The following is a 14,444-nucleotide window of genomic DNA, read 5'->3' on the forward strand; positions in this document are numbered from 1 at the left end:
AACATTTCAAATAATTTTTACCAGTTTGTGCTTTATTTGTTTATCTCACCTGAAATGCTGTATTTCTTTTTCCTGACCTAACCACATTCTATGCACCCTGGAGGCCTAACTCAAATCCCACCATCTTCACTGGACAGATTGTACTCTGATGTGTTTCTTTTCTGACCACCAATGGCACTTACCAATTACGTTATTATTTAGTGCTCCCTCCCCCAGCTTGAACAGATCTTACCTAATTATTTAAGCACACACACATTGATTGCCTAATAAAATTGGAAAATTGTCAAGGGCAGAGAGCATTTTTTTTTCTCTATTTATTTATTTATTTATTTATTTTTAAATTTACATCCAAGTTAGTTTGCTTATAGTGCAATAATGATTTCAGGAGTAGATTCCAGTGATCCATCCCCTATGTATAACACCCATTGCTCATCCCAACAAGTGCCCTCCTTAATGCCCCTTACCCATTTAGCCCATCCCCCCATCCACAACCCCACCAGCAACCCTGTTTTGTTCTCTGTATTTGAGTCTCTTATGTTTTGTTCTCCTTCCTGTTTTTATATTATTTTTGCTTCCCTTCCCTTATGTTCATCTGTTTTGTATCTTAAATTCCACATATGAGTGAAGTCATATGATATTTGTCTTTCTCTGAGTGACTAATTCCACTTAGCAGGCAGAGAGCATATTTTAACCTTTCCGATTTCTTTTAGTATCTAGTGTTACGCATATAATAGATCTCTTAATTATCCTTATCAAAATACAGTCTTAAAAAAAAGCAGCTTTGCAACGTAAGTGTCCATCAATAGATGAGTGGATAGAGAGGATGTTATATATATATATATATATATATATATATATATATATATATAATATATATATTATATATATTTATAAATATATATTTTAATGTATTATGTATTTAATATATATGCACACACAATGGGATATTACTCAGCCATAAGAAAGAATGCGATCCTGTCATTCATGGCAACATGGATGGAACTAGAGGGTATTATGCTAAGTTCAATAAGTCAGAGAAAGGCAAATGCCATATGATTTCACATATAGATAGAAAAAACAAAATAAAAAACCAAATTGAAATAAGTTAAAAACAAAATAAATGAACAGACATACAAATAAATAAAATGTTTATTCATTTAGGCTATTACAAAGTCTTAAAAGCTTAAAGAGTAAATACACATGATGCTGAAAATATCCTCTTCTGTTACCTAGGAGGAACATTTTTTTTTCACAGGTAGTTTGCATTATTTGGTTTAGATTAATGTCAGTTCAAATGAGTGCATTCAACAAGTTTGAATCCATCACTCATAATTTAGAAAAAAAATTTAGATTTGCATGTCCTTACAATGGCCTTTTGGACCCTGGGTCTATCAGGACTTTAAAGATACTCTAGGGGTGCCTGGCTGGCTCAGTTGGAAAAACATGCAACTCTTTGATCTCAGGATTGTGAGTTTGAGCCCCACATTGTGTGTAGAGATTGCATAGACAAACAAATTAATTAAATAAAATAAAGATACTCTAAAAATCGCAGTCTAGGGACATGTCGCTGGCTGAGTCTACAGACCATGCAACTCTTGATATTGGGATTGTAAGTTCAAGCCCCATGGTGAGCATAGAGCTTATTTAAAAAAAAAAAAAAGAAAAAAGAAAGAGAAGAAAAATAAACATCATAGTCTAAAATAAAAGTTTCAATAAGATATTCTGACAATGGTTTCTACCATTACACACTTTTAAAAAATGCACATAAGTGGGGTGCCTGGGTGGCTCAGTTGGTTAAGCATCCAACTTTGGCTCAGGTCATGATCTCTGGGTCCGTGAGCTCGAGCCCTGCGTCGGGCTCTGTGCTCACAGCTCAGAGTCTAGAGCCTGCCTTGGATTCTGTGTCCCCCTCCCTCTCTGCCCTTCCCCTGCTCTCACTCTGTGTGTGTCTCTCTCTCAGAAACAAACACTAAAACAATTTTTTAATAAAAAATGAAAATTAAAAAAAAAATGCAGATTCATGTCTTCCACCCCACTTTTTGATTTCTTGCTTCTGGGGTGGTGTCCCTGACAGTCTTCATCATTTTTTAACTATGGTAAAAATAGACAAATCATCATATTTAACATGTATCACTGATATGCAGAATGCAGAATGTCAGTGAACCACATTTTGAGAAATACTTCTCTAAAATCTCAAAGTTTCCTTTTCCCTGATAGGACATTTTTCATAGGTTAGAAGTTCCAAGACTGCAGGAATTTTTGTCTTTTCACTGCTATATCCTCAGTACTTAGTTCAGAACCTAGTTCATAATTAGCTCTTAACAATTTTTGTAAATGCCTGAAAAAAATAAAATATTTCAGATGCAGTATGAAGAAAAATATGTATAATTTTCTGTATACATAGTTTACTTGATATAATGGTATATCCTAAGCTTTCTGTTTTAAGAAGCATAAAAGTTTTAATGTAAACTTCTGTACAATTTTACTTGGTTTACTTGGAAAGTTAAATCATAGAAGATTGAGTACCAAATTGGTATTTTAAAAAAAATTTTAATGTTTATTTAGTTTTGACAGAGAGAGAGAGACAGAGCGTGAGTGGGGTAGGGGCAGAGAGAGAGGGAGACACAGAATCCCAAGCAGGCTCCAGGCTCTGAGCTGTCAGCACAGAGCCCAACGTGGGGCTCAAACCCATGGACCCCGAGATCATGACCTGAGCTGATGCCGGATGCCTAACCAGCTGAGCCACCCAGGAGCCCCTAAAATTAGTATTAGTAATGACTTGCCATTCATGTGATTTCAAATACAGGACTTTTAAACTTTTCTTATTAGTTGAAAGCTGTGGGTGCTATGGAAGAATTAGAATAAACTATGTTTATCATAAGTATTTTGTAGAAATATTTGTTATCCACAGTCCACCCCCTTTGTTCTTTATGTTGACCATAAATCAACAATGGCCTTTCTCATGGAACAGTGAAATACACTAAATGGTTGTTTTATTTTTTGTTCTATACAAGTTTCAATAAATTAAAAACTAATATGTATCATGACTAATATTTAGAATGTAATAATGCATGTAGCAAAGTGCTGTGACTATTTTGGGCAGATAAACTAATAAACAGAGATAAACTATGACCTCATAATTTTATTAAGGCCCCCAAATTTGGCTTAGATCAACCATTTTCTCTTTTACAAATGGTGTTTCTTTTTTTCCCCATAAAATGGACATAGCTTTATTTTTCTTCTGAAGCAATACATGCAAAGTCTAACACATTACCACTGGGTGTTTAAAGATACAAAACTTGGGGCGCCTGGGTGGCTCAGTCGGTTAAGCGGCCGACTTCAGCTCAGGTCACGATCTCGCGGTCCGTGAGTTCGAGCCCCGTGTCGGGCTCTGGGCTGATGGCTCAGAGCCTGGAGCCTGCTTCCGATTCTGTGTCTCCCTCTCTCTGCCCCTCCCCCATTCATGCTCTGTCTCTCTCTGTCTCAAAAATAAATAAAACGTTGAAAAAAAATTAAAAAAAAATAAATAAAGACACAAAACTTTTTAGATTCATAAGCATTTAATTCCTCTAATTAAAAAAGGATTCAAGGGGCACCTAGGTGGCTCAGTTGGTTAAGTGTCTGACCCTTGATTTTGGCTCAGGTCATGATCTCATGGTTCATGAGTTTGAGCCCCATGTTGGGCTCTGCACTGACAGTGCAGAGCCTGCTTGAGGTTCTCTCCCTCTCTCTCTGCCCCTCCCACACACACTGTCTCTCTCTCTCTCAAAATAAATACACTTAAAAAAAAAAAAGTCAAGATACTATTTATTACCCAAGAGTCAACATCAGTTAATAATAGCTTATGTCCCTCAAACTTCTCTTCAAATGATCTTTAAAATCCTAAAACTAAAATGGGTAAACATTTTCCAAAGCTGGAGTGCTTGGGTGGCTCAGTAGGTTAAGCACCCAACTCTTGATTTCGGCTCAGGTGTTGATTTCCTGGTTGGCAAGATCCAGCCCTGAGTTGGACTCTGTACTGACATCTCGGGGCTTGCTTAGGGTTCTCTCTCTCACTCTCTCTCTATTCCTCCTCCACTCGTTTTCTCTCTCTCTCTCAAAATAAATAAAATTAAAAAAAAATTTTTTTCCAAAGTTAACTACCTCAAACTTCTTTTCAAATGATCTTTAAAATCCTGAAACTAAAATGGATAAGAACAGCTTTTGCCAATAGCCATGAAACACAAAGCTTAGGGGATGCCTGGGTGGCTCAGTCGGTTGAGCATCCAACTTCAGCTCAGGTCATGATCTCACAGCTCATGGGTTCCAGCCCCACATCGGGCTCTGTGCTGACAGCTCGGAGCCTGGAGCCTGCTTCGCATTCTGTGTCTCCCTCTCTCTCTGCCCCTAACCCACTCGCATTCTGTCATTGTCTCTCTCAAAAATACATAAACATAAAAAAAACAAAACAAAAAAACACAAAGCTTAGTACTCCAACTATTCCTCTTGTCCACTGTCTCACTGGTTGCTATTCCTCTGTCTCCTTTCCTTTGATATCTACTTTCCTCTTCTCTCTGCCTACTAATGTTCAAGTGTCCCAGAGCTCAGTCCTTCGTCCCCTTCTCTATTATTCACTTCCCTGTCCAGTCTTGTGTTTTTAAAAACCTCTTGAAGACTTCCAAAATTATATCTCTAAACACTTCATTAAAACTCCAGCCTCATTTATCTACTGCCAGCTCTCCATCTCCACTTGGATGTCCAGTACACATCCCAAACTTAACATGCCCCAAAACAAACTCCTGATCATCCCCCCTCTAAATCTGTTCCACACCAACTTTCTCCAGCTCAGTTCATGGCAGTGCCAGCTCTCTAGTAGCTTAGGCCAAAAATCTTGGGGTCATCCTTGACTTCTTTCTTCCACTCCCTATACCCAATTCATGAGAAAATCTGTTGGCTCCATATTTCAAATATATCCAGAATCTGACCACATCCCACTACCTCCCTTCGTACTACCCTGGCCTGAGTCACTACTGTCTTTTATCTGGACTGCTGCAGTAGCTTCCTTGTTGACCTTGCTTCTCTCTTTGTCCCCACCCTTTTCAGTCTTTTATCAAGGCTGCTTGAGTAGTCCTTAAAACATAAGTGACGTTATGCCACAGATTTCCTTTCTGCAAAGGCTACCTACGCTGTACATTTCCCTCATTCCATTCCAGCTACACTAGCTTTCAAACCTGTTCCATGAACACACCCGGTACACTCCTACCTCCTGGCCTCTGTACGGCTGTTCAGTGTGCCTACAGGGCTCCTTGCCCGAATACAGACATGGTTACTTCTCTCAAATTCTCCACATTTTCGTTTAAATGTCACCTTCTCAACAAGGGTTTCCTTAACCATCCTATTTAAATACTGCAGTCACCACCTCATCTTCCATAGCATTCCTCAGCACTCTGGGTCTCTCTTAATTAGGTCTTTCTCTCTTTTACCGATTTCTTTTTTTTTTTTAATTTTTTTTTTAACGTTTATTTATTTATTTATTTAAAAAAAATTTTTTTTCAACGTTTATTTATTTTTGGGACAGAGAGAGACAGAGCATGAGCGGGGGAGGGGCAGAGAGAGAGGGAGACACAGAATCGGAAGCAGGCTCCAGGCTCTGAGCCATCAGCCCAGAGCCCGACGAGGGGCTCGAACTCCTGGACCGCGACATCGTGATCTGGCTGAAGTCAGACGCTTAACCGACTGCGCCACCCAGGCGCCCCTACGTTTATTTATTTTTGAGACAGAGAGAGACAGAGCATGAACGGGGGAGGGTCAGAGAGAGAGGGAGACACAGAATCCGAAACAGGCTCCAGGCTCTGAGCCATCAGCACAGAGCCCGACGCGGGGCTCGAACTCACGAACCGCGAGATCATGACCTGAGCCGAAGTCGGACGCTTAACCGACTGAGCCACCCAGGCGCCCCTCTTTTACCGATTTCATATCTGTTTCTAATAGATATATTGATTTTTTTAAAAATTGTTTATTTATTTATTTTTCAGAGAGAGAGAGAGAGAGATGGAGAGAGAGGGAGACAGAGAATCCCAAGCAGTTCCGTGCTCTCTGCACAGAGTCCGACTCTGGGCTTGAACTCAAACACTTTTACACCATGACTTGAGTTGAAATCAAGAGTTGGAGGCTTAACTGACTGAGCCATTCAGGAGCCACAGATACTGACTTTTAAAAAAATCTATTGTGTATTGTCTATTTCTTTCCCCTCCCCCAATGTAATCTCTATGTAGGTAAGATACATTGATGTAGACTGAGTACCTGGAAGAGTGCCAGGCACACAGTAGGTGTTCAATGAATAGTTGATGAATTAAGGATTGAAAACGAGACTGTCCTTTCCATGCTATAAGGTTCTTTTATTTACACTGCAGAATTGTCCCATAAACTCCATTTTGAGTTTTTTCAGGTTTTTTTTTTCCATTCTTGAAAGAGGAGAGGTCTTTTTAAGTCTAATATCTGCTTTAAAACAGGGGAAAGAGATCCTTCTTGGATCTCCACGTTATACACTGTTGTGTTGTTAAATGCCTTCTCTCCAATCTTTCGACCAAGAGCTCATTGGTGTACATTTACATGACTAGATCCGTAATCCAACATCCCGAGAGCTTCTTTTCTGTGTTTGATGAAATATTTGTACAAGGGCCAGCTTTCTAACTTTATATTTGATCCAGTTCCCACTCCATGTACATGGCGTGACTGTATTCAGTGTCTTTCCTGTTGCAACTTCCTCCTGGTGGGGAATTACCTCACCACCTACTGGCTTACCTTTAGTGTGGAGGTACTTGCCCTAAGGCTTTCCAACACCTGTGGCTTTGGAAGGAAGGCCTTTTGAATGTGGGGAGGGTGTTTTAATTGAACTGCTCCACTAAAGTCTTATGACCTATCCTTTCTGCCACCCTTTATTTCTCTGAATTAGGGGTTAATAGCTGGAGTCTGCCAAGATCTCCATTTACTCACCCTAGCAACATCCTGCCCTGTTCGGAAGAGTTGAAGATTATCTCTGGTATTTCTCTTCAATCTTGTCTCATTCAACACTCTGTTTAGCAGATTTTTTTTAAGTTTGGAGCATTTGGATTATATCTATTTGTTATTGCAGATTTTTTCCTTATTTTTAAGTTCCTCTGGTCTTTTCAGTGGCAGTTTGGCAGGAACCAATTATAAATTGGTGCTCGGAAGTCCAAGAGTATATAATTTAATAATTGCCAGTAGGGTGTGTACAAAAATTTTCCATCTCTTTTGCACTTGGAAAGGAGCTTTCTAAATGCTTTCAGGATGCAGCCAGATTTGGGGACTGCTGGAATCGATCAGTGAGGCTTGTATTTAGGATTTAGAGGAAAGGCAAAATCTTGTGCTGATTATAAATGTACCCGAGAGCAATTAAGCAGGACCCTCAACTGGTCACCACTTAGCTGGTTTTTTTGCTGCAGTTCATTTTTTTTTTTTTTTCAAAACCAAAACACATTACCCAGAATACCAAGATACTGAAGGTATACAGCCAGCATCACTGCTTGAGGGGTGTTTCAAATTAGGGTTTTTTTTCCTTGTTATTTCCCAATATTTTAAGGGAACAATTCGTTATAAGATTCAGTGTTGAGTACCATAATTTTATTAGATCTTAATTATGGGATTTAATCATTTATCCATTTAAAAAATATGTATTGATTTCTTTTCATGTGCTAGTCCCACAGGTAGATCCAGGCTCTGTGAGGCCTGAAACTTATCACAAATCTGTGAGTCTTATTTATTTATTTATTTATTTATTTATTTAAATGTCTACCCATTTATTTTGAGAGAGAGAGTGAGAGAGGTGATCTGGGGAGGGGCAGAGAGAAAGAGAATCCCAAGTAGTGTGGAGCTCAAAGTGGGGCTCAATCGCACGAACCAGGAGACCACGACCTGAGCTGAAATCAAGAGTCAGACGCTCAACCAACTGAGCCACCCAGGTGCCCCATGTGAGCCCTCTTAAAAAAAAAAAAAAAAAAAAAAAAAAAGAAGGGAAAGGAAGAGAAAAAAAGGAGGAAGGGAAAGAGGAGAATAATACAAAATTATAAATTCAAAATTGGTTACAGACTTCTGTTTCTGGAAGGATGGAATAGAAGTACATTTCCCTGTTCTTCCTAGTAAGTACAACTAAAAACTCTAGATACTATTATAAAACAAACATAAGAAGACTCTGAATGGTGTAGAAAAAGAAGACATACTGGCTAGGAACCAAGAATGACATGATGATGAGTTGTTTTGTTTTTTGTTTTTTCTTTTACCTTGTATATTCCAGGCTTAGAGCTGAAGAAGCCAGGAACCTGGATACCAATGAGCATGGACAAAAAAAACCCTGCAAAAGCCTGCTCCCTCTAGCCAGGTACGAAGACTTGAAGGTAGGACGACTTGTTTCTAGTCATGGCTCTGCCATTAACAAATGTGTCTTGGAAAACACTCTCTCCAGCTCTCCATTTACAGCCAATAGCTGAGCCACCCAGACACCCCTAACGGAAACTGTTTTAAAAATCTTTGTTAGGGAGCACCTGGGTGGCTCAGTTGCTTAAGCCTCTGACTTCAGCTCAGATCATGATCCCACAGTTCATGGGTTCGAGCCCTGAGTCAGGCTGTGCTGACAGCTCAGAGCCTGGAGCCTGCTTCAGGTTCTGTGTCTCCCTCTCTCTCTGCCCCTCCCCTGCTCACACTGTCTCTCTCTATCTCTCTCTCAAAAATAAATAAACATTAAATATTAAAAAAATTTTTCTATTAGGGCACCTGGGTGGCTGAGTTGGTTAAGTGTCTGACTTTGGCTCAGGTCATGATCTCACGTTTGTGGGTTCAGGCCGCATGTCAGGCTCTGTGGTGACAGCTCAGAGCCTTGGAGCCTGCTTTGGATTCTGTGTTTCCCTCTCTGTCTGTCCCTCCCCCACTTGCGCTCTGTCTCTCTCAAAAATAAATAAATAAACATTAAAAAATTTTAAATTAACATTTAAAAAAATTTAAAATGATCTTTGTTTATCTTTTATTTATATTTACCCTTTTTGTGGCATTTAGATACGTGTACTTTGAGTTTACATTTCTCTGGGACATTGACTGAAATATTTGATTAAGGCTCTTAGAAGTTATGGGCCAAGGGCGCCTGGCTGGCTCAGTTGGAAGATCATGTGACTCTTGATCTCAGGGTCATGAATTCAAGCCCCATGTTGGTGTAGAGGTTACTTAAAAAACAAAAGAGAGAGAGAGAGAGAGAGACAGACAGACAGAGAAACTGACCCTAAGGACACACAGTGTTTTCAATTTATGAGACAAAAACTTAAAATCAGCTATTATAAATATATTTACAAAACTGAAATAAAACATGTTTAGAGACTTAAAGGAATTATGAGAGCAATATCTCATCAAATACAGAATATGAATAAAGAGACAGAAGTTATAAAATAAAATAAAATTGAAAAGTATAATAACTGAAGTGAAAAATTCACTAGAGGAGTTCAACAGCATATTTGAGCTGGCAGAAGAGAGAATCAGCACAGTTCAGGATAGATTAGTTGAAATTATTGGGTCTCACAAAGAGAAAGAAAAGACTGAAAGAAAATGAGCACCTCAGAGACACGTGGTACACCATCAAGTGTGTGAACATACCCATAATGAGACTGCCATGAAAAGAGTAGAGATAGAAAGGGCTAGAAAGAATATTTCAAGAACTAAAGACCAAAAAAACTTCCTAAATTTGATAAAATCTGAATCAACACATTGAAAAGTTTAACAACTTCTAAGTAGGATAAAGTCAAAGAAATCCAAACATAAGCTGTCAAAAGACAAGGAGACTCTTAAAAATAGCAAGAGAAAAATGTCTCATTGCATACATGGGATGCTCAATTTGATTAACTTCTCATCAAAAATCATGAAGTGCAGAAAGAAGACATATTCTAAAGTGCTGAAAGAAAAAGACTCAACCAAGACTTCTCTATCTAGCAAAACTGTTCTTTAAAAAATAAAGGAGAAATTGAGACATTCCCAGACATTATTAAAGTGTTATGTTTATTAAGCTAATTGTTTAACACATAGTATATGCTTAACAAATCTTTCTTCTTCCTGTTGTATTATGTATCCCCAATTTTTATTTTTTAATTAATTAAGTAAGTAAGTAGGCTCCATATCCAGTGTGGAGCCCAATGAGGGGGCTTGAACTCATGAACCTGAGATCAAGACCTAAGGTGAGGGGCACCTGGGTGGTTCAGTTGGTTGAGCATTCCACTCTTGATTTTGGCTCAAGTCATAATCTCAGGGGTTGGGATTGAGCCCTGCATCAGACTCCACACTGAGGTGGAGACTGCTTAAGATTCTCTCTCTTTCTCTCTACCCCCTTTCCTGCTCACTCTCTCTAAAAATACAAAATATATATATATTTAAAAAAGAACCCTGAGCTGAGATCAAGATTTGGATGCTTAACTGACTGAGCTACTCGGGTGCCCCCACTCCTAATTTTTCAAAGTGCCCAAGGGGCTCTTGGGTGGCTCAGTCAGCTAAGCGTCCAACTTTGGCTCAGGTCATGATCTTATGGTTTGTGAGTTTGAGCCTTAAGATGGGCTCTCTGCTGTCAGCATGGAGCCTGCTTCAGATCCTCTGTCCCCTTCTCTTGCTGCCCCTTCCCTGCTCGTGTGCTCTCTCTCCCTCAAAAATAAATAAACATTAAAAAAATATAAAAATAAATAAAAGGCTGGGGCGCCTGGGTGGCTCAGTCAGTTGAGTGTCCGACTTCGGTTCAGGTCATGATCTCGAGGTCCGTGAGTTCGAGCCCCGCGTCGGGCTCTGTGCTGCCAGCTCAGAGCCTGGAGCCTGTTTCAGATTCTGTGTCTCCCTCTCTCTGACCCTCCCCCATTCATGCTCTGTCTCTCTCTGTCTCAAAAATAAATAAACATTTAAAAAAAAATTTAAAAATAAATAAATAAATAAATAAATAAATAAATAAATGGGCCCAGGACTGGGGTGCCTGGCTGGTTCAGTTGGTAGAGCTCACAACTCTTGAAATCAGTGTCAGTGTTGTGAGCTCCAGCCCCATGTTGGGTGTAGAGATTAAAGAAGAAAAATCCTCAAAAATAAAAAATAAAAAATAAAAGGACCCAGGATGACTGGCCCAAGTATCAAGAAGAAATAATTTCTGTTTTCACTACTAGTTTATAAATCTTAGCTTATCTTCATCCTAATTTTTATTGTGGTGTAAATCTCAAAAGCAGAGCACCTTGTACGGAATGGGTACTTTACAAACTAGGTAATGAATTATAAATATTGTTTTCCAGTTAGCCAAAAAATAATATTGTTTACAAAGAATGGGTCTTGGGAGCTAATGTCTTTATAGACAGTGAATTAATAGTAAATTACACCCACTAAGCTAATCATCTACTTTCTTTAACAAAGTACATACACACAGAGCACTTAGGGCATGGACCATAATGGCATACTTACCAAGATAAACATTGAGTGGGATGTCAGATTGTGACTTCAAAGTTCAGAACAAGCAGTCCTAAATCCAATGACAAAACTTTCTTTTATTTAAAGAACTGGATACAATGTAGTTAGTAAATCACTTTCCTATAATCTCAATATATAATAAAAATCTAATCATGCCAACATGCGTATTTGGAGTAATGTTTAATTCCCAATTGAAGGAAGTTTTGCTGCTCTCTGATTTAGAAAAAAACAGACCTTGCTCCTATTAAGGTTAATATTTATAAATGTTACATATAATAAGAAAAAGAAAAAAATGGAACATGAAAAAAAGGACCAAGGGACAACAAAAGGTAAAAGAGAAATGTATTCCCTAATATTTCATACCTATAATAATACCTTTAAAAAAACTAATCTGGGGCGCCTGTGTGGCTCAGTCAGTTAAGCGTCCAACTTCGGGCTCAGGTCATGATCTCATGGTTCATGAGTTCAAGTCCCGTGTCGGGCTCTGTGCTGACAGCTCAGAGCCTGGAGCCTGCTTGGGATTCTGTCTCCCTCTCTCTCTCTGCCCTTCCCCTGCTCACGCTCTATCTCTGTCTCACAAATAAAGAAAATAAATATTAAAAAAATATTTTTTAAAAATTAAAAGTTTACCAAAAAACCCCTGAATTTTAAAAATTATTTTTATTGCTTAAGCTATATATATATATATATATAAATTATATATAAAATTATATGTGTATATATTTATAAAATTTTTAAAATATTTTATTTTTAGCAATCTCTGCACCCAACATAGTGCTGAAACCCAGAAAACTGAAATCAAGAGTTGCATGCTCAATGGATTGACACAGCTAGGTGCTCCCTATTATTTTAATTACATTTAATTATAATTTTTATCACATGCAAACATGGTATAAAACTCATGGTATAGACCATTGAATTTTTTGCATAAAATCATACACTTAAAGTTTTTAACAGCTGGAGATTGACATCTGGCATGATAGTGTGAGGAGTTCCATTGACCCATTAACCAGTAAACTGGTAAAAGTTATTTTCAAAAAACAACCAATTTGAGTTGCCTGGCTGGCTCAGTCAGTGGAGCATGCAACTCTTGATCTCGGGGTTGTAGATTTAAGCCCCATGTTGAGATTACTTAAAAATAAATTCTTTAAAAAAAACATTTGGGGCACCTGGGTGGCTCAGTTTAGCATCAGACTCTTGATTTTGGCTCAGGTCATGATCCCAGGGTTGTGGGACTGAGCCCTGAGTCTGGCTCTGCACTGAGCGTGGAGCCTTCTTGAGATTCTCTCTCTCCCTCTGCAACTCCTCCACTCATGCTCTCTCTCTCTCAAAAAAAAAAAAAAGGGTAAAAAAAAAAACATTAAAAGGTCCTAGGTATAAATAAAAGGTGAAGAAACATTTATTCAAGAAAAGGTGTGAAAATTGGGGAAGAGAGAAATTGGGAAAGGAGGGTTTATTTAGGAAGGAACTGATAGCCTGTTTTTGCCTATGTGAAGTTCAAAGTGGCAAGGCTTTGACCTCTATGCTAAGAGAGTTTTACTGTGGTCACTTCTCTATGGTAGGAGAGTTATATATAAACTATGTTCTTGCTTCTGGATAGACCAGAGATATTTTTTTAAATATAATTTTTTTAAGTTTGTTTATTTTGACAGAGACAGAGAGTGAGCAGGAGAGGGGCAGAGAGATAGGAAGAGAGAGAATCCCAAGCAGGCTCCGCACTGTCACAGCAGAACCCAATGTGGGGCTTGAACTCACAAACTGTGAGATCATGGTTAAGTCTGATGCTTAACCAACTGAGCCACCCAGGCACCCCAGACCAGAGATCATTTTAAGCAGTCAGTGCTGACTATTTGCAGGGCAGGCTTCAGCTTTTCTGTCATAACTGACACCTCAGTTATTGTCATGGACTGAACGTTTTTGTTCCTTGCCCCCAATTCATATGTTGAAGCCCTGACCCTCAATGTGGTGGTACTTGGAAGTGAAGCCTTTGAAAGGCAATTAGAGTTATATGAGGTTGTAAATTTGGGGTGCTCATGTTGGGGTTAGTGCCCTTAGAAGACACCAGAGAGTCTCTCTGTCATATGAGGACACAGCAAGAAAGTAGTTATCTACAAGCTAGGAAGAGAGCCCTCACCATCAACTCAACTGCTGGACCTTGATCTGGACTGACAGCATCTGGGATTGTAAGAATATAAGTCTCTGTTGTTTAAACTACCTAAGTCTGTGGTATTTTGTGATAGCAGCCCAAGAAAGCTAATATAGTGGTGCTCAGCTACCAGTCAGTGATGACTTCTCGTGTTTCTCATTTGGATCGCACAGTATTTGCTCATGAGTGTGGGCATTCTTTAAAACGACAAATTTTTGCTTTGCAATGCTTTGTGAATGGTGCTTTAATACATAATCTTTTTGATAGTGAATTGTTTGCAAACTCCTGTGATAACATTAATGCATTTGTAAAAAACCTTAACTTCCTGACTTCTACTTAAATCAAATAACGTTATCTTCTAATAAACTCAGTGGAGGACTGGCATTGAAAAGACTTTTACTGATTGGCCCATTAACAGTTTTTAAGTCATTGATGAAAAGAGTATGTAAACAAGGTTAATTTAAAAAATACATTAGAAAGCCAAGTTCTTTCGGCTAAGTTGTTGCTAGTGTTTTTAATTCTCTTGCTTCACTGCTTAGAGACAGCTGCTCTCTGATGATGGCTCATTCACTTCCATAGATTAAATGGAAATTAAATAGAAAAATTAAGAGAATGGACTTTGGTCTGTTGAGAAGCACAGTGATGAGAGGTTTTCTTTTAAAGATAGAGAAAGCAGGTAATGGACCACTGACATTAATGGCATTTTTAAAAAGACTTTATTATTTAAAAAATTTTTACTGTTTTATTTTTGAGACAGAGTGAGTGGGGGAGGGGCAGAGAGAGTGAGAGGAAGACAGAGGATCTGAAGCAGGCTCTGTGTTGAGAGCGGAGA

Source organism: Acinonyx jubatus, chromosome D1 (genome assembly GCF_027475565.1).
Source record: "Acinonyx jubatus isolate Ajub_Pintada_27869175 chromosome D1, VMU_Ajub_asm_v1.0, whole genome shotgun sequence".
In the NCBI taxonomy this organism is placed as follows: Eukaryota; Metazoa; Chordata; class Mammalia; order Carnivora; family Felidae; genus Acinonyx; species Acinonyx jubatus.